Source organism: Ylistrum balloti, unplaced genomic scaffold (assembly GCF_031769215.1).
Source record: "Ylistrum balloti isolate Yb309-2 unplaced genomic scaffold, AGI_CSIRO_Ybal_v1 Utg371144, whole genome shotgun sequence".
In the NCBI taxonomy this organism is placed as follows: Eukaryota; Metazoa; Mollusca; class Bivalvia; order Pectinida; family Pectinidae; genus Ylistrum; species Ylistrum balloti.
Genome location: NW_026782627.1, coordinates 473367 through 495847, shown reverse-complemented (window position 1 = coordinate 495847; position 22481 = coordinate 473367). Strand labels below are relative to the sequence as shown.

Below are 22481 nucleotides of genomic sequence, written 5' to 3'. Positions count from 1 at the left end.
ATCGCCATATATCATGTCAAAATGATTGGTCAGTGAGTTTTATAATGACCTCTACCAATTAACAGATAACAATAGTCACATTACATACGTTAGAATACAAAATATATAGAGACTACAGAAACATTTTATCTTGTTTTGTACTATAAATAGTTATGTGATAAACATAATCTTACATTTTCAATTGATAAAAGATAAAACTCGTCAAAATGGTTTCATCTTACCTAGAAAATCTTAAACTGGTCCCAGAAATCTCACATGAAATGGATTTTTTAAAATGTCATCTATGTAGACCTGTAATAAAACTTCCAATGTTTTGACAGTATCAGATTGATCGCCAGTACATATTGTATACACAGGACATACTGCAATACGGCTTTAGATAACTGACGTGAACAACACGATCTTTAGCAGCGAAACCTTCCCTTCACTGATCATGTTATAACGGAACATAATTCAATGTCACGGACGTGATAACCAAGCGTTTTGATTTAGAATAAATATTCATAAACAACTCAAAAACAATTTGAAGTAAAACCTGTCTGATGATAAATGGTGTTGGTAATCGATGTTAACTCCTTAATTCACTATCAGAGTTTGGTCTGACAATGTACAAAAATATACGTTAATCACTCAGTGTTTGGTAATCTAAAGTGATATATCCCAGCCTTACCCAATGGATTGACCATGATGTATGATAGAGTTTAATAAACACTGGTCTGTCTTACCGTGCTTCCGGATTCCTGGCCATGGTTTAGTGACAGATTCCAATAAACTAAGATAAATACGACGTCGAGATTGACCAAATGTCGATCAGTTTTGAGACACCTGGGGTAAAGTAACTCCACATTTACCCATTCTGTATTCTACCTACTCAGACGTAAGGTACAGAAGTGTTTACATCTAGTCCCACTCAGCATGGCTACGTTAGGCTTATAACGTCTTAACTGTGTGAATTAATGTTGGTTCTGGAACGTACAGAATAAACAGCGATAACTGTAGAAATAAATATAGCAACTCATCCCCAAAACAGGTTCATCGTCTACCGGACAAATCAGGATAGATATAGACTCTAACCCAGGGTACAGGTTCGTCATCTACCGGACAAATCAGGATAGATATAGACTCTAACCCAGGGTACAGGTTCGTCATCTACCGGACAAATCAGGATAGATATAGACTCTAACCCAGGGTACAGGATCGTCATCTACCGGACAAATCAGGATAGATATAGACTCTCTAACCCAGGGTACAGGTTCGTCATCTACCGGACAAATCAGGATAGATATAGACTCTAAGCCAGGGTACAGGTTCGTCAATTACCGGACAAATCAGGATAGATATAGACTCTAATCCAGGGTACAGGTTCGTCATCTACTGGACAAATCAGGATAGATATAGACTCTAACCCAGGGTACAGGTTCGTCATCTACCGGACAAATCAGGATAGATATAGACTCTAATCCAGGGTACAGGTTCGTCATCTACCGGACAAATCAGGATAGATATAGACTCTAATCCAGGGTACAGGTTCACCATCTACCGGACAAATCAGGATAGATATAGACTCTAACCCAGGGTACAGGTTCGTCATCTACCGGACAAATCAGGATAGATATAGACTCTAATCCAGGGTACAGGTTCGTCATCTACCGGACAAATCAGGATAGATATAGACTCTAATCCAGGGTACAGGTTCACCATCTACCGGACAAATCAGGATAGATATAGACTCTAACCCCGGGTACAGGTTCGTCATCTATCGGACAAATCAGGATAGATATAGACTCTAACCCCGGGTACAGGTTCGTCATCTATCGGACAAATCAGGATAGATATAGACTCTAACCCCGGGTACAGGTTCACCATCTACCGGACAAATCAGGATAGATATAGACTCTAAGCCAGGGTACAGGTTCGTCATCTACCGGACAAATCAGGATAGATATAGACTCTAAGCCAGGGTACAGGTTCGTCATCTACCGGACAAATCAGGATAGATATAGACTCTAATCCAGGGTACAGGTTCGTCATCTATCGGACAAATCAGGATAGATATAGACTCTAATCCAGGGTACAGGTTCACCATCTACCGGACAAATCAGGATAGATATAGACTCTAAGCCAGGGTACAGGTTCGTCATCTACCGGACAAATCAGGATAGATATAGACTCTAATCCAGGGTACAGGTTCAGGACAAATTCGGGTACAGGTCTCATCCGGGCAAATCAGGATAGATATAGACTCTAATCCAGGGTACAGGTTCGTCATCTACCGGACAAATCAGGATAGATATAGACTCTAATCCAGGGTACAGATTCGTCATCTACCGGACAAATCAGGATAGATATAGACTCTAATCCAGGGTACAGGTTCGTCATCTACCGGACAAATCAGGATAGATATAGACTCTAATCCTGGGTACAGGTTCGTCATCTACCGGACAAATCAGGATAGATATAGACTCTAATCCTGGGTACAGGTTCGTCATCTACCGGACAAATCAGGATAGATATAGACTCTAATCCTGGGTACAGGTTCGTCATCTACCGGACAAATCAGGATAGATATAGACTCTAATCCAGGGTACAGGTTCGTCATCTACCGGACAAATCAGGATAGATATAGACTCTAATCCAGGGTACAGGTTCGTCATCTACCGGACAAATCAGGATAGATATAGACTCTAATCCAGGGTACAGATTCGTCATCTACCGGACAAATCAGGATAGATATAGACTCTAATCCAGGGTACAGATTCGTCATCTACCGGGCAAATCAGGATAGATATAGACTCTAATCCAGGGTACAGGTTCGTCATCTACCGGACAAATCAGGATAGATATAGACTCTAATCCAGGGTACAGGTTCGTCATCTACCGGACAAATCAGGATAGATATAGACTCTAATCCAGGGTACAGGTTCACCATCTACCGGACAAATCAGGATAGATATAGACTCTAATCCAGGGTACAGGTTCACCATCTACCGGACAAATCAGGATAGATATAGACTCTAACCCAGGGTACAGGTTCGTCATCTACCGGACAAATCAGGATAGATATAGACTCTAATCCAGGGTACAGGTTCACCATCTACCGGACAAATCAGGATAGATATAGACTCTAACCCAGGGTACAGGTTCGTCATCTACCGGACAAATCAGGATAGATATAGACTCTAATCCAGGGTACAGGTTCACCATCTACCGGACAAATCAGGATAGATATAGACTCTAACCCAGGGTACAGGTTCGTCATCTACCGGACAAATCAGGATAGATATAGACTCTAATCCTGGGTACAGGTTCGTCATCTACCGGACAAATCAGGATAGATATAGACCCTAATCCAGGGTACAGGTTCACCATCTACCGGACAAATCAGGATAGATATAGACTCTAATCCAGGGTACAGGTTCGTCATCTACCGGACAAATCAGGATAGATATAGACTCTAATCCAGGGTACAGGTTCGTCATCTACCGGACAAATCAGGATAGATATAGACTCTAACCCAGGGTACAGGTTCGTCATCTACCGGACAAATCAGGATAGATATAGACTCTAACCCAGGGTACAGGTTCGTCATCTACCGGACAAATCAGGATAGATATAGACTCTAAGCCAGGGTACAGGTTCGTCATCTACCGGACAAATCAGGATAGATATAGACTCTAAGCCAGGGTACAGGTTCGTCAATTACCGGACAAATCAGGATAGATATAGACTCTAACCCAGGGTACAGGTTCGTCATCTACCGGACAAATCAGGATAGATATAGACTCTAAGCCAGGGTACAGGTTCGTCATCTACCGGACAAATCAGGATAGATATAGACTCTAACCCAGGGTACAGGTTCGTCATCTACCGGACAAATCAGGATAGATATAGACTCTAACCCAGGGTACAGGTTCGTCATCTACCGGACAAATCAGGATAGATATAGACTCTAACCCAGGGTACAGGTTCGTCATCTACCGGACAAATCAGGATAGATATAGACTCTAATCCAGGTTACAGGTTCGTCAATTACCGGACAAATCAGGATAGATATAGACTCTAACCCAGGGTACAGGTTCGTCATCTACCGGACAAATCAGGATAGATATAGACTCTAACCCAGGGTACAGGTTCGTCATCTACCGGACAAATCAGGATAGATATAGACTCTAATCCAGGGTACAGGTTCGTCATCTACCGGACAAATCAGGATAGATATAGACTCTAACCCAGGGTACAGGTTCGTCATCTACCGGACAAATCAGGATAGATATAGACTCTAATCCAGGGTACAGATTCGTCATCTACCAGACAAATCAGGATAGATAGAGACTCTAATCCTGGGTACAGATTCGTCATCTACCGGAAAAATCAGGATAGATAGAGACTCTAAGCCAGGGTACAGGTTCGTCATCTACCGGACAAATCAGGATAGATAGAGACTCTAATCCTGGGTACAGATTCGTCATCTACCGGACAAATCAGGATAGATATAGACTCTAAGCCAGGGTACAGATTCGTCATCTACCGGAAAAATCAGGATAGATAGAGACTCTAATCCTGGGTACAGATTCGTCATCTACCGGACAAATCAGGATAGATATAGACTCTAATCCTGGGTACAGGTTCGCCATCTACCGGACAAATCAGGATAGATAGAGACTCTAATCCTGGGTACAGATTCGTCATCTACCGGAAAAATCAGGATAGATATAGACACTAATCCTGGGTACAGGTTCGCCATCTACCGGACAAATCAGGATAGATAGAGACTCTACAGATTCGTTTTAAACCGGACAGACAGACACTGAACCGTCGAATCAAGTGAAATTACAAATAGAGATAAAGTGTGCAATCTTGAAGACATGAAAGAATCTAGGCAAAAACATGGCACAGTCGGAAGTTTTCCTCATCCGAAATTTTGAAAAGGGACAGTGTCATCGTCAGTTTTCGAGCTGTTTCATATATATGACATAAGGAGACTACATTATTCGTCATCCAGTACGCATATGTATAGCTGTATTTCAAGGCATATGTGAAAATAATTTTACATCAATAGTGTTTCCTGTAACTTTAGGACATCTGAATGATGTCTTGCATGTTAACACGGTAATAGGCCAAAATGCATGGTATATCAGCCACAGAAAATTAAATAACACCTTAAAATACAAAGACATTACAACAGACACGCACGTGAATAACACCCTTCAATACAAAGAGTGACATTGAAGATTGTAGAACAGGCACAAGTGAATACCATCTAAAAATACAAAGAGTGACAACAGGCACAAGTGAACACCATCTAAAAATACAAAGAGTGACAACAGGCACAAGTGAATACCATCTAAAAATACAAAGATTGTACAAAACACACACAAGTGAATACCATCTAAAAATACTAAGATTGTATAACAGACACGCACGTGAATAACACCCTTCAATACAAAGAGTGACATTGAAGATTGTAGAACAGGCACAAGTGAATAACATCTAAAAATACAAAGAGTGACAACAGGCACAAGTGAATACCATCTAAAAATACAAAGATTGTACAGGAGACACACAAGTGAATACCATCTAAAAATACAAAGATTGTACAGGAGATACACAAGTGAATACCATCTAAAAATACAAAGATTGTACAGGAGATACACAAGTGAATACCATCTAAAAATACAAAGATTGTACAGGAGATACACAAGTGAATACCATCTAAAAATACAAAGATTGTAGAACAGACACAAGTGAATACCATCTAAAAATACAAAGATTGTACAGGAGATACACCAGTGAATGCCATCTAAAAATACAAAGATTGTACAGGAGATACACCAGTGAATGCCATCTAAAAATACAAAGATTGTAGAACAGATACACAAGTGAATACCATCTAAAAATACAAAGATTGTACAGGAGACACACAAGTGAATACCATCTAAAAATACAGAGATTGTACAGGAGACACACAAGTGAATACCATCTAAAAATACAAAGATTGTACAGGAGACACACAAGTGAATACCATCTAAAAATACAAAGATTATACAGGAGACACACAAGTGAATACCATCTAAAAATACAAAGATTGTACGGGAGACACACAAGTGGATACCATCTAAAAATACAAAGATTGTAGAACAGACACAAGTGAATACCATCTAAAAATACAAAGATTGTACAGGAGATACACCAGTGAATGCCATCTAAAAATACAAAGATTGTACAGGAGATACACCAGTGAATGCCATCTAAAAATACAAAGATTGTACAGGAGATACACCAGTGAATGCCATCTAAAAATACAAAGATTGTAGAACAGATACACAAGTGAATACCATCTAAAAATACAAAGATTGTACAGGAGACACACAAGTGAATACCATCTAAAAATACAAAGATTGTACAGGAGACACACAAGTGAATACCATCAAAAAATACAAAGATTGTACAGGAGACACACAAGTGAATACCATCTAAAAATACAAAGATTGTAGAACAGACACAAGTGAATACCATCTAAAAATACAGAGATTGTACAGGAGATACACAAGTGGATACCATCTAAAAATACAAAGATTGTACAGGAGATACACAAGTGAATACCATCTAAAAATACAAAGATTGTACAGGAGATACACCAGTGAATGCCATCTAAAAATACAAAGATTGTAGAACAGACACACAAGTGAATACCATCTAAAAATACAAAGATTGTACAGGAGACACACAAGTGAATACCAACTAAAAATACAAAGATTGTAGAACAGACACACAAGTGAATACCATCTAAAAATACAAAGATTGTACAGGAGATACACAAGTGAATACCATCTAAAAATACTAAGATTGTACATGAGATACACCAGTGAATGCCATCTAAAAATACAAAGATTGTAGAACAGACACACAAGTGAATACCATCTAAAAATACAAAGATTGTACAGGAGATACACAAGTGAATACCATCTAAAAATACAAAGATTGTACAGGAGATACACAAGTGAATACCATCTAAAAATACAAAGATTGTACAGGAGACACACCAGTGAATGCCATCTAAAAATACAAAGATTGTAGAACAGATACACAAGTGAATACCATCTAAAAATACAAAGATTGTACAGGAGACACACAAGTGAATACCATCTAAAAATACAGAGATTGTACAGGAGACACACAAGTGAATACCATCTAAAAATACAAAGATTGTACAGGAGACACACAAGTGAATACCATCTAAAAATACAAAGATTATACAGGAGACACACAAGTGAATACCATCTAAAAATACAAAGATTGTACAGGAGATACACAAGTGAATACCATCTAAAAATACTAAGATTGTACATGAGATACACCAGTGAATGCCATCTAAAAATACAAAGATTGTAGAACAGACACACAAGTGAATACCATCTAAAAATACAAAGATTGTACAGGAGATACACAAGTGAATACCATCTAAAAATACAAAGATTGTACAGGAGATACACAAGTGAATACCATCTAAAAATACAAAGATTGTACAGGAGACACACCAGTGAATGCCATCTAAAAATACAAAGATTGTACAGGAGATACACAAGTGAATACCATCTAAAAATACAAAGATTGTAAAGGAGATACACCAGTGAATGCCATCTAAAAATACAAAGATTGTAGAACAGACACACAAGTGAATACCATCTAAAAATACAAAGATTGTACAGGAGACACACAAGTGAATAACATCTAAAGATACAAAGATTGTACAGGAGATACACAAGTGAATACCATCTAAAAATACAAAGATTGTACAGGAGATACACAAGTGAATACCATCTAAAAATACAAAGATTGTAGAACAGACACACAAGTGAATACCATCTAAAAATACAAAGATTGTACAGGAGATACACAAGTGAATACCATCTAAAAATACAAAAATTGTAGAACAGACACACAAGTGAATACCATCTAAAAATACAAAGATTGTACAGGAGATACACAAGTGAATACCATCTAAAAATACAAAGATTGTAAAGGAGATACACCAGTGAATGCCATCTAAAAATACAAAGATTGTAGAACAGACACACAAGTGAATACCATCTAAAAATACAAAGATTGTACAGGAGACACACAAGTGAATACCATCTAAAAATACAAAGATTGTAGAACAGACACACAAGTGAATACCATCTAAAAATACAAAGATTGTACAGGAGATACACAAGTGAATACCATCTAAAATACAAAGATTGTACAGGAGACACACAAGTGAATACCATCTAAAATACAAAGATTGTACAAGAGAAAACTATTGCCTTTTAATATAGAATAAGAAACAGTGAATTAAACTTCATCGAACAGATGTTTTGTCCTAGGATTCGTGATACTAGATAAAACTTTATATTAGATATATAGAACTCGGATACATGTAGAATGTATCCGATGTGTTACGTTAATTATTGATAATCCTAAGCTAATATATAAATGGTTTTATGTGGTATGATCGAGGTAAACACAATCAAAGTACGTCTCCAGAGGATGTACTATTAAGGATTAGATATACAGTAATACCATACATAGATGAATACACAGAAAACATAAGTCTGACAAATGACATCCCTGGGGAGTTCCGGTAATGTTTGACCTGTTGTTAATGGCAAAGTATAGAGTAGAGTTTATGGGCGTTCACCGAATTCTAATATCGGAAAAATAAGACGGGGGATTGAAAATTTCACAAGCAGCAAGACATCATCACTGTTAGGGAAGTGATCATTTACCCCAAACTTTTTCTGTAAAACTGATCACGGTTACATCCATGCTTTAGACAAGTATGCGTGTCCTTGGGCGGGACAAGAAACGTTCTATGTTTCCGGGATGTGGTTTAGCTGTGGTTTTATCCTTACATTACAAATGTAGACATAGTACATGTGTTGACTGTATTCTAGTTTTGATCGACAGTTTCCGCAGTTCTGTTGTTGCGTTTCCGCGACACCAATCGGTGTTGGAGTGATACAGGTTTACGCATAGGGGTGCACCCCGTCTCCACGTCATTAACCTTATATCAAAATGTTAAAGGTCATGTGTACATTTAGGATGGGCAGGACATTTCTGTCTCTAAATGGAAAATATATTGACAATATTCACATTTATCATATTGCTATTGATATCTACATTTGTTGTAGACTGTGCTCATTTTAGGGACAGAACGGATGTGTCCATTAAAGTGGTAAAATTAAAGAATTATTTTCGGGGCGTACCCAGAAATCTTGGGTTCATCTCAAAACAAACAAGTTTATTTGCCCTTTTAAGATCTTATAGTTTGCTATTTTTAAGCCATTCTAGTGAGTTTTTCTCCCTCTCCAGTTCGACTTTGAAATTAAATTGCTCTGCTATCAGCAGCTGTACTAACAACAGCCTGGCACCGCCCGGTCTGTCCAATACTACCAAAAACAGCCCGATACTGTTCCGTCGGGCTTCTTCTGGGCGGTGCCAAGGGGAAGGAGAGAACTTAGTCTTTAATATCTGTTACATTTCTTATCCGAAAGACTTGTCATACAGAACATGTTACCTCATTCCTATTACAGACACTACCAGGTTCGGTAAATAAATATTTCTGTCATTGATATACGAGCTAATTCTCCGTATCCCATTTCCCTCGATTGTGCAATATATCTCGAGTGATATGTGAATATCCTCGTGATAAATTACACAGTAAGCTCAGTTCCGTTCGCTTTTTAATGCATCATTGTCGTATACCCGTTATCACTGTAATGTAAAAAAAAAACGCGCATAAAAGTGCCATACCCTACTTAGAAACGCTAAAAAAATTACACTACGACACTTGTCTGCTGTGGTTTCCTTCATAAACAGTTAGTTCTCCGCAAATGTAGTGAATTGTTGAATTGTTATAATCCAGGCGTGCACTTGAAGAATTGTCAGATTTCGCCATAGTTAAAAGGATACTTTCCATAATGGGAACAGGACAACACTTTTGTTAAAGTTGTAAAGTGTCCCCAGCTATCAGTAATTTGCATTCTAATTTACTTTGTTGAAGAATCTGTGGTCGTTTATGCTTGAGAAACTTACATCGTTTTCTCGTGTTACTTTCACAATTAAATGCCGTAACAAATAATGACTGCTGACAAGAGCAGATAACTGTGTACTATGAAACGACAGAATAAAATAAATAAATAAATAGATAAATAAATAGATAAACTTTCATCACACGCTTATAATGAGTGAGTGTATTTGTTTTAAGATTTTAAACAAGACAAACTAAATTTGAACTCTTTTTATCATGTTTTAAAGAGAAATGGAGAAACACGTGGCAAGATTGCGTGGATATGACCAATCAGATGTTATTTTCCCTCCCCGACCTGTTTCATACAGATCCTGACAAAGTGGTAGACCCCAGAAAGCATTTACCGTTTATGACGGCAGTGTAACATGTCTCTGAAAATTACCATCAAACATGATATTTTGATGTATGGTTCAAGACCTTTGAGCCTTGGTTTGAGATATGGAGTGTTATGGTGATATTAATCATATTATTTCTGATGCCTTGTGTGTGTATGATAAAGCAGTACAAACATCACTCACTTCTGCGGACACGCTAACCCGACATCCTAATTGATGAAGCACATGTTCACTAGTTTAATAACAAACACAACACTTACATAGATTTCATTCCCTATTGTTGTTGGATAATGATGGTTGCCTTCGTATCGATACCGGAGTGTATCAACAGAACCCGCTAATAACCATCGATACACATCGCTAATTATTTAAATGAGTTCTCGTAAGATAATGCACCGCCACTGTATTTAGCCACCTGTTGCTAACTCGTCTTCTATCGATATGTCCTATAGGACCAAAGACAGGGGAATATCTGGTGAAAGGGCATCTCCATACACATCACATTATTCTAACATTCATTTTAGGAATAGAACATCTTTGAGATGTAGGGATGTTAAATACATTTATGATTTTGTCATGTATTTTTCTTTCAATATTCTTTTGCAGGGAATGAATAAACATTATGTTATACACCTCTTTAGTCTTCTGCAAATTACACAGTAAGTAATGTTTTAGGACGACTCTTCGGGTGAAGGTGTATTAATGTATATAATGATACCGCGCCAAAATATTAACCGAGTACCGACATGTGTACTAGTCAGGTCTACAGGAAGCCATTTCTAACTACAATGTCAAGTGCCTCTCAGTTTGTAATTATCGGTGAGACACAGATAACAGGAAAAGATAACTTTATGAAAGTGTGAAGTGGAGTGCATCATCATCATCATCATCATCATCATCGCTGTCGTTGTTTTCACTTTCTTATACATGGCCATCATCCGAGCAACACATAACACTTCGCCAACATATTTTTGAGTCTTCTAAGCGTAGGGTAACACTCGGCTTTTGCCTCTATCATTTCAAATCTTGAAAGATATGTAATTATATCCCGGTCTGCCTCTCTGTCGACTCGTAGTAAGATTTGACACGACCAAATATGAGAAAAAAGTCATGGCTATGCTAGCAAAGAAACGACAAACAGAGGAAATACCAAGATATTGAACAAAATGACAACACAGACAGTCATCGCTTATAACAAAGGCTTGTTAGAAACTACTCAGTCTCTCGCACATATATATGACCAAGTGTTAAACAAAGTGTGGCCGAATCGACCTCAGTACTTGACTACCGTCTTATGTACTCTTTATAAAGTGTTTCACTATCTCGTCACACTATTTTCCACCTTATGTACGTATGATCATAGTATAGCAAAAAAGAAGGTGGATTGCTCACCATCTCGTACATTAGATACACCAATGCTAATACGCCATACAGAACCGGTATATTAGCTACTGGAGACAAAACACGAGTGACTAGCTATTATAGACAAACCCGTAAGACTAACAATTGTAAACAGAGCCAGTAACGTAAGTGCTTTAGACAAAACACAGAAGACGCGCGCGCGCGCGCGCGCGCGCGCGCGCGCGCGCGCGCGCGCGCGCGCGCGCGCGCGCGCGCGCGCGCGCGCGCGCGCGCGCGCGCGCGCGCGCGCGCGCGCGCGCGCGCGCGCGCGCGCGCGCGCGCGCGCGCGCGCGCGCGCGCGCGCGCGCGCGCGCGCGCGCGCGCGCGCGCGCGCGCGCGCGCGCGCGCGCGCGCGCGCGCGCGCGCGCGCGCGCGCGCGCGCGCGCGCGCGCGCGCGCGCGCGCGCGCGCGCGCGCGCGCGCGCGCGCGCGCGCGCGCGCGCGCGCGCGCGCGCGCGCGCGCGCGCGCGCGCGCGCGCGCGCGCGCGCGCGCGCGCGCGCGCGCGCGCGCGCGCGCGCGCGCGCGCGCGCGCGCGCGCGCGCGCGCGCGCGCGCGCGCGCGCGCGCGCGCGCGCGCGCGCGCGCGCGCGCGCGCGCGCGCGCGCGCGCGCGCGCGCGCGCGCGCGCGCGCGCGCGCGCGCGCGCGCGCGCGCGTAGTTATCATAGACAAAACACAAAAATAACAAATGTAGCCGAAACCACAGGAGTAGCTACTGTAGAAAGTAGAAAAAACACAAGGCTAGCGACTGTAGACAAACCAGGTAGACTAAATACAGTACTGTAGACAGAACTCAATAGACTAGCTACTACAGACAAAACCCAGTAGACTAGCTACTGCACTGTAGACAGAACTCAATAGACCAGCTATTACAGATAAAACACGGTAGAATAGCTACTGTGCTGTAGACAGAACTCAATAGACCAGCTATTACAGACAAAACCTGGTATACTAGCTACTGCACTGTAGACAGAACTCAATAGACCAGCTATTACAGACAAAACACGGTAGAATAGCTACTGTACTGTAGACAGAACTCAATAGACTAGCATCTATAGACAAACACGGCAGACTAGCTACTGTACTGTAGACAGAACTCGATAGACTAGCTACTATAGACAGAACTCAATAGACTAGCTACTGTACTGTAGACAGACATCAATAGACTAGCTACTATATACAAACATGGTAAAGTAGTTACTGTTCTGTAGACAGACATCAATGACCAGCTACTATAGACAAAACCCGGTATACTAGCTACTGTACTGTAGACAGAACTCAATAGACCAGCTACTACAGAAAAAAACACGGTAGAATAGCTACTGTACTGTAGACAAAACTCTATAGACTAGCTAATATAGAAAGACACGGTAGACTAGCTATTGTATTGTAGACTGAACTCTATAGACTAGCTACTATAGAAAGACACGGTAGATTAGCTACTGTACTGTAGACAGAACTCTATAAACTAGCTACTATAGAAAGACACGGTAGATTAGCTACTGTAGACAAAACACGGTAGACTAGCTACTGTACTGTAGACAGAACTCGATAGACTAGCTACTGTACTGTAGACAGACATCAATAGACTAGCTACTATATACAAACATGGTAAAGTAGTTACTGTTCTGTAGACAGACATCAATGACCAGCTACTATAGACAAAACCCGGTATACTAGCTACTGTACTGTAGTCAGAACTCAATAGACCAGCTACTACAGAAAAAAACACGGTAGAATAGCTACTGTACTGTAGACAAAACTCTATAGACTAGCTAATATAGAAAGACACGGTAGACTAGCTACTGTATTGTAGACTGAACTCTATAGACTAGCTACTATAGACAAACACGGTAGACTAGCTACTGTACTGTAGACAGAACTCTATAGACTAGCTACTATAGAAAGACACGGTAGATTAGCTACTGTAGACAAAACACGGTAGACTAGCTACTGTACTGTAGACAGAACTCGATATACTAGCGACTATAGACCGAACCCGGAAGACAAGCTGCTGTAGACATGATCCGATGGACTAGTTCTTCTAGTCAAACTTGCAAGACTAGCTACTGTTGACAAACCCGGTAGGCTACCTTCTGTAAACATAACGACAAGACTAGCTACTGTGGACAGACCCGGTAGGCTACCTTCTGTAAACATAACGACAAGACTAGCTACTGTGGACAGAACCGGTAGGCTACCTTCTGTAAACATAACCACAAGACTAGTTACTGTGGACAGACCCGGTAGGCTACCTTCTGTAAACATAACCACAAGACTAGCTACTGTGGACAGACCCGGTAGGCTACCTTCTGTAAACATAACCACAAGACTAGTTACTGTGGACAGACCCGGTAGGCTACCTTCTGTAAACATAACGACAAGACTAGCTACTGTGGACAGACCCAGTAGGCTACCTTCTGTAAACATAACCACAAGACTAGTTACTGTGGACAGACCCGGTAGGCTACCTTCTGTAAACATAACCACAAGACTAGCTACTGTGGACAGACCCGGTAGGCTACCTTCTGTAAACATAACCACAAGACTAGTTACTGTGGACAGACCCGGTAGGCTACCTTCTGTAAACATAACCACAAGACTAGCTACTGTGGACAGACCCAGTAGGCTACCTTCTGTAAACATAACCACAAGACTAGTTACTGTGGACAGACCCAGTAGGCTACCTTCTGTAAACATAACCACAAGACTATCTACTGTGGACAGACCCAGTAGGCTACAATCGATGCTTTCTTGTAGCCTTAATTATCGCCCCAACTGTAATTTAGAAGATATATATATATATATAATTTATGTCAATACGTTTATGAATCATCTCATATCAATAACCGTTATATCAATACTGTGATTTTAATGTAGTGACTGTTAATATTTCCAGCGTGTAGTATTGACCGTCCACTAAGGACAAGGATATCTGCATTCTAAATGTTCTGTTAAAGAAATATACACCCTGTGACATCTCTTTGGTCGATAATGTAATTAAAGATAGATATATGTAACTAACCAAGAGCATTGATTACTAGTGTTTAGCTCGCAGGTGTATCCGTCTGTCAATCACACTATCTTCCATCAATATTTCACCCCAGGTCGTAGCAAAACATACCCGCAAACATTAAGAAAATACCAATGTGTTACCATTATCATAATCCAAACTCAAATTCAATAAAACTAGGACAAAATATGAATAAAAGATTTACATGGAGAAAAGTACAAGGAGAAAAGGGACATGTGTTCCGGAAGAGTAAGTGTCTTCTGCTTCATAGACAACACCCCATGTAAACCTTGGTCAGTCTAAAGAGCATCAAACACGTCCAGATTCATATCGCACAAAGAAGTAGAATCACTATGACGGGAGTTAAACTTCACCAACTGTGTTATGAGTTTGCCCGTACGTTGAAGACTTCTTGCATGAAAATCGTGGTAATGGGAACACTGAATATTGAAGCAACTGCGTTATCAACACCATTGGTTTTGGATACAGGAATGTTGCTGTCAAGAAATGGAACACTCACAATAGGAAGATTGAAATCATCACCCTTATCATACAGCTTGGTGAAACAGCTGTCCATGTTGATTTCGTTGCAGGAAAAGATTGAGGTAAGCGGCTGAAGAGTCCCCTTGATTTAGTTACAGTAAAACAACCCGACCTCTATCAACTTTCCACTCCTAGTCGTAGTGAAACTACCCAACCTCTGTCAATATTTCACCCCTGGTCGTAGTGAAACTGGTTAAACCATCAATATTCCACTCTGAAAGATATGAAATACTGATACAACCAGTCTTACAAGCGTCCAATCATTACCTCACATCAAAAGTCAAAATTAACTCCCCAACTCTAAAGAAGATTACAGCATTACTGATCGTCTTCACGCGAATAAATATTGCTACTAAATGATATAACAATGCAGAAAAAATATTTTTCTGTAACATTTTCAAATTCAGTTATGAATGGTCAGTTAAAATACTGATGCAAGTACGAAACTAAGAGGTTCACAAATAAAATATTTGCTAACCTCATAAATACAATTGTCTATTGACTGATGGTTTTCATCTAATATGTTAAAGATCCTACAGCAGAGGTCATTTATTAATGAGTGATTCGTAGAAGTAGTGGGTCAGCCGATATATTGCCACCATCTAAGGGAGCTATTAACCTGTTAACGCTACAGAACGTTATCGATCGAGAATTTAAAGTAGATACATTTCGCAAAGAGTTGGTTGTCAAGTGACCAATAATTGAACAATATTGTCATACTTCGTTTATGAATAATCATGAGGCTGAAGTTATCAAAAAAGAATAGTCTAGGACAAATAAATTACATGAAATTATGCAAATGTGTAATCTTTATCCTGACAAATATATCCTATAGAACAGCAAATTTACATCGTCTCCCTGACAACACGCTAACCTGTAACTATGGTAACGCTTGACGACAGAATCTTCCAATACGACCTCGTTTTACGCCAAATTGCCTATTTATGTGGCAGTATTTCCGTGATTTTCAAAGTTAGACCACAAATGAATATTTTCTTGAAGTGGTCACTACAGCCGAAATAAGGGGCGTAAAGCTGCGAGTATGTGGAACGAATGACTGTACTACAACATATTATAGATTTAATAGGTTTAGCATTAATGAAACTGCGCAAAATAGTTATCTTGAAAATAGATCAAATTGTAAGCAAAATCTCTGCTATGCGTATGCCTTACGTGAAATATACGTCCTGGAAGGCTTTGATAAGCCATGGCGAACGATCACATAAAGCTTAACAGCATCATTGAAACACTACGACATGCAGGTAACGGTGATTTAATGATATATCGACCAGAGATATCGATACAGCGATATTTTTTACCAGAGCTGAGATTCAGTAATGAATGTGGTACTAACAATGATATAATAACTTTGCCAACAATACTTTATATGACAATATAAATATTTACTTTGACAATGCTCGTCATAAAACAATCCCAAGGGCGAAAGGATGAATAACCCTTCCAATGACATACTTTACGCTAGGAACCGACATCTTTTAATATTCCTACGTCACCATATTTCTTAAATGACCATTTATTGTACATATATTGATTTCCTTAAAATGATGGTATGTAAACGAAACAAAAATGCTGAAACGTAATGTTTACTGTCGATATTGTGGAGGCTCCTACTGGCCTTAACTGGATTAATCTAATCCACTGACGATATTAAAAAAAATCCGCGTGAAGGAACGTCATTTGTTTATACATCTACATAACTTAAATTAATAATTAATTGTAGCAGATGAATCTAATGGAATACTATATTCGTAATATTTTATTCGTAATATTCTGTGTCCCACATGACCCAACCAATAGATGCCTCTGTATCTACATAGAAAAAATACTGATACTCACTAGCTGTATCCACTTCAACACCAGGTTGTTTCCCATGTGACCAAACCAATAGATGCCTCTTTATCTGCATAGAAAAAAATACTGATACTCACTAGCTGTATTCACTTCAACACCAGGTTGTTTCCCACGCTATCTGTAAGAATCCTGGTACTAATATTCGTGTTTTGTATGAAGTTATAACACATTTACCTACCCTTAATCTATCCCAAATATTCTGCAAAGTTTATTTTAGAACTACAATTAATTCTAGAATTGACCAAACTTCCACCTTCCGAACCCGAACCGTAATTTGCTAATGGGATTAACTCAGAGACATCATCTTTGTTAGCTAAGGCTATAACAAGACTCACTTATTTATATAGCACGTGCGGTATCGAATAAGCTGAACACTCGTCTGTCGGTTTATAGACTCTAAATCACAGAAATAAAATTAAGGTATAGTTTGTATCAGAATACTACCGTTAGGTGCATTAAATGTTGTCAGTTTTCATAGTCGGTAATGAGTTCCGAAATGTCTAGCTTCAGAAATTAACAGAAAGTTATACATTATAAACAAGATTCGGATCAAACTGTTCACTAATTGGAGGTTTCTTTCCTACAGGTACGGCTAACTAGTCCGGCTAATAGTGGCACGCATACACTATTAATTTAATAATATTATATCTTACATCTCCCTATACATTTTCACTGGTTATGTCAGTGCATTTTCTTTTGATAGTCGAAATCAAATATCCTGACGTCAGGAAGAAGATTTGACAAATAGGAAAACATGTTTTAAGGACCGTATATCTTCTACTACCATCTTACCGACAACACTGATCAGTAACACCGAGTACAAATACAAAGGATTTCCGTGAGAGTTAGTGACAAAATATAGCTACTCCACAAACACGAAGACGACATTGCCAGTCTAAAATCACAAAGTCTACTTCCTCTAAACATACCAGGACGACATTGCCAGTCTAAAATCACAAAGTATACTTCCTCTAAACATACCAGGACGACATTGCCAGTCTAAAATCACAAAGTCTACTTCCTCTAAACATACCAGGACGACATTGCCAGTCTAAAATCACAAAGTATACTTCCTCTAAACATACCAGGACGACATTGCCAGTCTAAAATCACAAAGTATACTTCCTCTAAACATACCAGGACGACATTGCCAGTCTAAAATCACAAAGTATACTTCCTCTAAACATACCAGGACGACATTGCCAGTCTAAAATCACAAAGTATACTTCCTCTAAACATACCAGGACGACATTGCCAGTCTAAAATCACAAAGTCTACTTCCTCTAAACATACCAGGACGACATTGCCAGTCTACAAACACAGTCTACTTCCTCTAAACATACCAGGACGACATTGCCAGTCTAAAATCACAAAGTCTACTTCCTCTAAACATACCAGGACGACATTGCCAGTCTAAAATCACAAAGTATACTTCCTCTAAACATACCAGGACGACATTGCCAGTCTAAAATCACAAAGTCTACTTCCTCTAAACATACCAGAACGACATTGCCAGTCTAAAATCACAAAGTATACTTCCTCTAAACATACCAGGACGACATTGCCAGTCTAAAATCACAAAGTATACTTCCTCTAAACATACCAGGACGACATTGCCAGTCTAAAATCACAAAGTCTACTTCCTCTAAACATACAAGGATGACATTACCAGTCTACAAACAAAGTATACTTCCTCTAAACATACCAGGATGACATTGCACAAAGTATACTTCCTCTAAATATACAAGGACGACATCGCCAGTCTACAAACAAAGAAAATGTAGATACACTACCAACACAAAACTCAGGTAGTCTGTCTACAAATGCTTCACAAAGTACAAATTGTCAGTAAGCTACATATGTTTACATGTAGTCCTTGTTATTTATTCTTTCGAACTTGAACAGACACATCAATGGCTAGGTACCTGGCAGAACAGATACCTCTCCAAGCTGTATGTCAACCTGGTGGGGCGTTGTGCTGGGTATTTTCGGTACTAGCACTTTGTAGTCGGCTCTTACATATCGTAGCCTCCCACAAACACACTCTTAAAACACACTCTCATTTCTCTTACATAGGAAGGCCGTCCTTAAATTACCACAGCTATTTATAGGGCGTTAAACTATATAAAACCGAACCAAACCTTTTCTTGGTGGTAACAATCCCCGCCTCTTCCTGATTTCGGTCTTCATACAGTTGAAATGATTTTCTTAAAAGCTGATTGTGTGATTTTTCTGGTTATATTCAGTGTTGTGTCTTACGTTGTGGTTTGTTTTCACTACCGTAGTTGTAACATTGAGGTCACAGTATTACTCGCATTTGGTATTAGACTTACACATTACTTCAAAAATGATAATCTTTTCGAAACAATAGACCGTGACGTTCTGATTTTATCGAGGGGTCGTTACAATTGGTTCCATTGGTAGATATTAAATAAATACCCTCCATATATATATATCACGTTACTGGTATCGATTTCGAATTTCACTTGGATATTCACATTAGAATGATACAAATCTGGAATTTCACTTTCGACAATCTCACCAACATTATCGTCATTTAACACAGCTGGCTGTGAAGACTACAAATTATTGTGACAATTTTGTAAAACACAAAAATTTGTCACCTCCCGCAGCTTGTAGTACTGATACAACCGGCTTATTGGTTCGAACTTATATGGTATTCTCGGATTCTGTTGTCACTGCGAATCACAATAAATGTTCTTTATAGGCGCGTGCCAATATATTATTCTAGATGTTATACACGGGGGAAACCATTGAAAAAGAATGTCATCAATTGTCTCGAATACAATGTAAAATGGCCGATCTACAAGGGAGAATCATCATATCTAGAATTGTTTATTAAACAATAAGGTAAAATGCATAAAGAGTAAATGAACAGTAAATCTTTCAGGAGTGTTAATGTATGGAAAGATATTGATATTGATAAAGATATTGTAGACGGACGTTCAGCGAAGAAGACAGAATTATAGTGAAGCAGACGTTCAGTGAAGTAGACGGAATTATAGTGTAGTAGACGGACGTTCAGTAAATAAGACGGAATTTTAGCAATGTATACGGACGTTCAGTGAAGAAGACGGAATTATAGTGTAGTAGACGGACGTTCAGTAAATAAGACGGAATTTTAGCAATGTATACGGACGTTCAGTGAAGAAGACGGAATTATAGTAAAAGATACGGACGTTCCGTGAAGAAGACGGAATTGTAGTAAAAGATACGGACGTTCAGTGAAGTAGATGGAATTATAGTGATGTAGACGGACTTTTAGTAAAGAAGACGTAAGAATAGTGATGTAGACGGACGTTTAGTGAAGAAGACGTAAGAATAGTGATGTAGACGGATGTTCAGTGAAGAAGACGTAAGAATAGTGATGTAGACGGATGTTCAGTGAAGAAGACGTAAGAATAGTGATGTAGACGGACGTTCAGTGAAGAAGACGTAAGAATAGTGATGTAGACAGACGTTCAGTGAAGAAGACCGAAGTATAGTGATGTAGACGGACTTTTAGTAAAGAAGACGTAAGTATATTGGTGTAGACGGACGTTCAGTAAAGAAGACGTAAGGATAGTGATGTAGACGGACGTTCAGTGAAGAAGACCGAAGTATAGTGATGTAGACGGACATTTAGAGAAAGAAGACGGAGTTATAATGAAGTAGAAGGAATTCTAGTAATGTAGATACAAGTCGATGTTAATCATAAGGAAGGTTTACAGTTATCATTTGTTGGTGCCACTATATATAAAGGATGGAGAGGCTCTCTTAAAGTCCCAGTCACTCCATTAACAATCTCAGCAAGACGGTCGAAGGAAATTGACAAAGGTCGTATTAAGTATACTTTGAACATTTTCTGCTTTTCTGAAGTATACTATACACTGGTTGCAACGAAAGATGTAATTGCCGAATCTTAATTAGCCATGACAGCTGGGTGTTTCTGCTGCGTTAAATGAATCACTCACCGGGGTAGGGGATGTTCTCAAACATGATTTTAACCTTATGGAACCACTCAGGCCTCTGTAACTGACAGGCTACAAATCGTAGTCCTGTAGAAGGAAGCGAAATAGCATGAAACAGTTGTATAAAGAAAGAAACTCTTTAAATTAATTATTTTCTTAATTGAATGGTAGAAGAGATCGTTTTCTCTCTTTCCAGCAGTGTAATAGACATTGAAATCAGAAATGGCTGCCGCGGGACCATTATGGTGTTCAAAGATTTCGTGTAGAGCCATATAACACCGCCATTCAGGAGACAGTTCATCATTGTAGCCTTATTGGAAATGTCCTGTCCTGTCACTAAAACATGACACGTGAGTCTGTGATAACTGATAATTGACGCCCTATCTTCTGCCTGGTCATATATCTGTAATTTAACTTCCAGACAATGATGTTAGTAGAAATTCCATTATTCCTAAAACACACCAAGACTATCAACTTGTGTTAAGATATCGCCGTGATGAGTGGCATCTGGTTTGAAGGAGAACCCTGCTGTCCAAACTAAATGCCCTGCTATAACACCGCCGGGAATCCGATTATTTATGACAGATAAGAGAAGTACACCATAATATTAAGTAGAGGACAAAGTTGTGAATACATGGTGACATCTCAACGAGAATACCGAAATCACCACCATCATTTTAAACCATCTGAGACAATAGAAAGTGATTTCGGTATTCTCGATAAGATGTCCCTATGTATTCACAACTTTGTCCTCTGATGATTTAAAACAATGGATAGTGATTTCGGTATTCTGAAGACGAAGTTGTGAATACATGGGGACATCTTGCCGAGAATACCGAAATCACCATCTATTGTTTTAAACCATCTGTGGATTTATTTACATTGCATTACTTATTCCGCGGTCGATTTTAACAAATAATTTGGTATTTTGCTATCTTTAATTTTGTATGTAACTCGGTTTATAAAGACTAATTTTAGAAAGCACAATGACAGAAGCATCTGGTGTGTTCTATCACTGTGCGTCACAACAATATCAAGTAAAAATGCATGTAACTTGCAGATAATCACTATGTATTAACCTGCGCCAAAAGCACGTTACTGAGGGCGTGTCAGTTACCACATGGCACAGTACCTAGGTTATCATTATACACTTTACAAACTAAGTCCGTGCATACAATATAAATAATTCTCCGCCTTCTTCTGTTAGTATAGTACAGATGGAAGTGAAATCGACAGAACGCCCTCTGGTGTCGGCCATCCCTTCCTTGTGAGCGTGC

The 22481-nt window shown here is 39.3% G+C and overlaps 1 protein-coding gene across 4 annotated transcripts in view; it reads right to left on the bottom strand.

Annotated features, from left to right (window-relative positions):
• The window catches only part of LOC132561052 (tachykinin-like peptides receptor 99D), a 33530-nt gene that overhangs the window by 8668 nt on the left and 2381 nt on the right, over positions 1-22481 (bottom strand). Inside the window, exons 2-3 of one of the 4 annotated variants that reach the window (XR_009554682.1) lie at positions 17219-17282; positions 15517-15575 (exon numbers count right to left, since the gene is read on the bottom strand). The exons of 2 other annotated variants lie outside the window; for them this stretch is intronic. The gene's annotated coding sequence lies outside the window, so the exon portion shown is untranslated. Of the gene's footprint in view, positions 1-15516; positions 15576-17218; positions 17283-22481 lie in introns of those variants that run through there. One more of the 4 variants, XM_060225769.1, reaches the window with a different exon arrangement.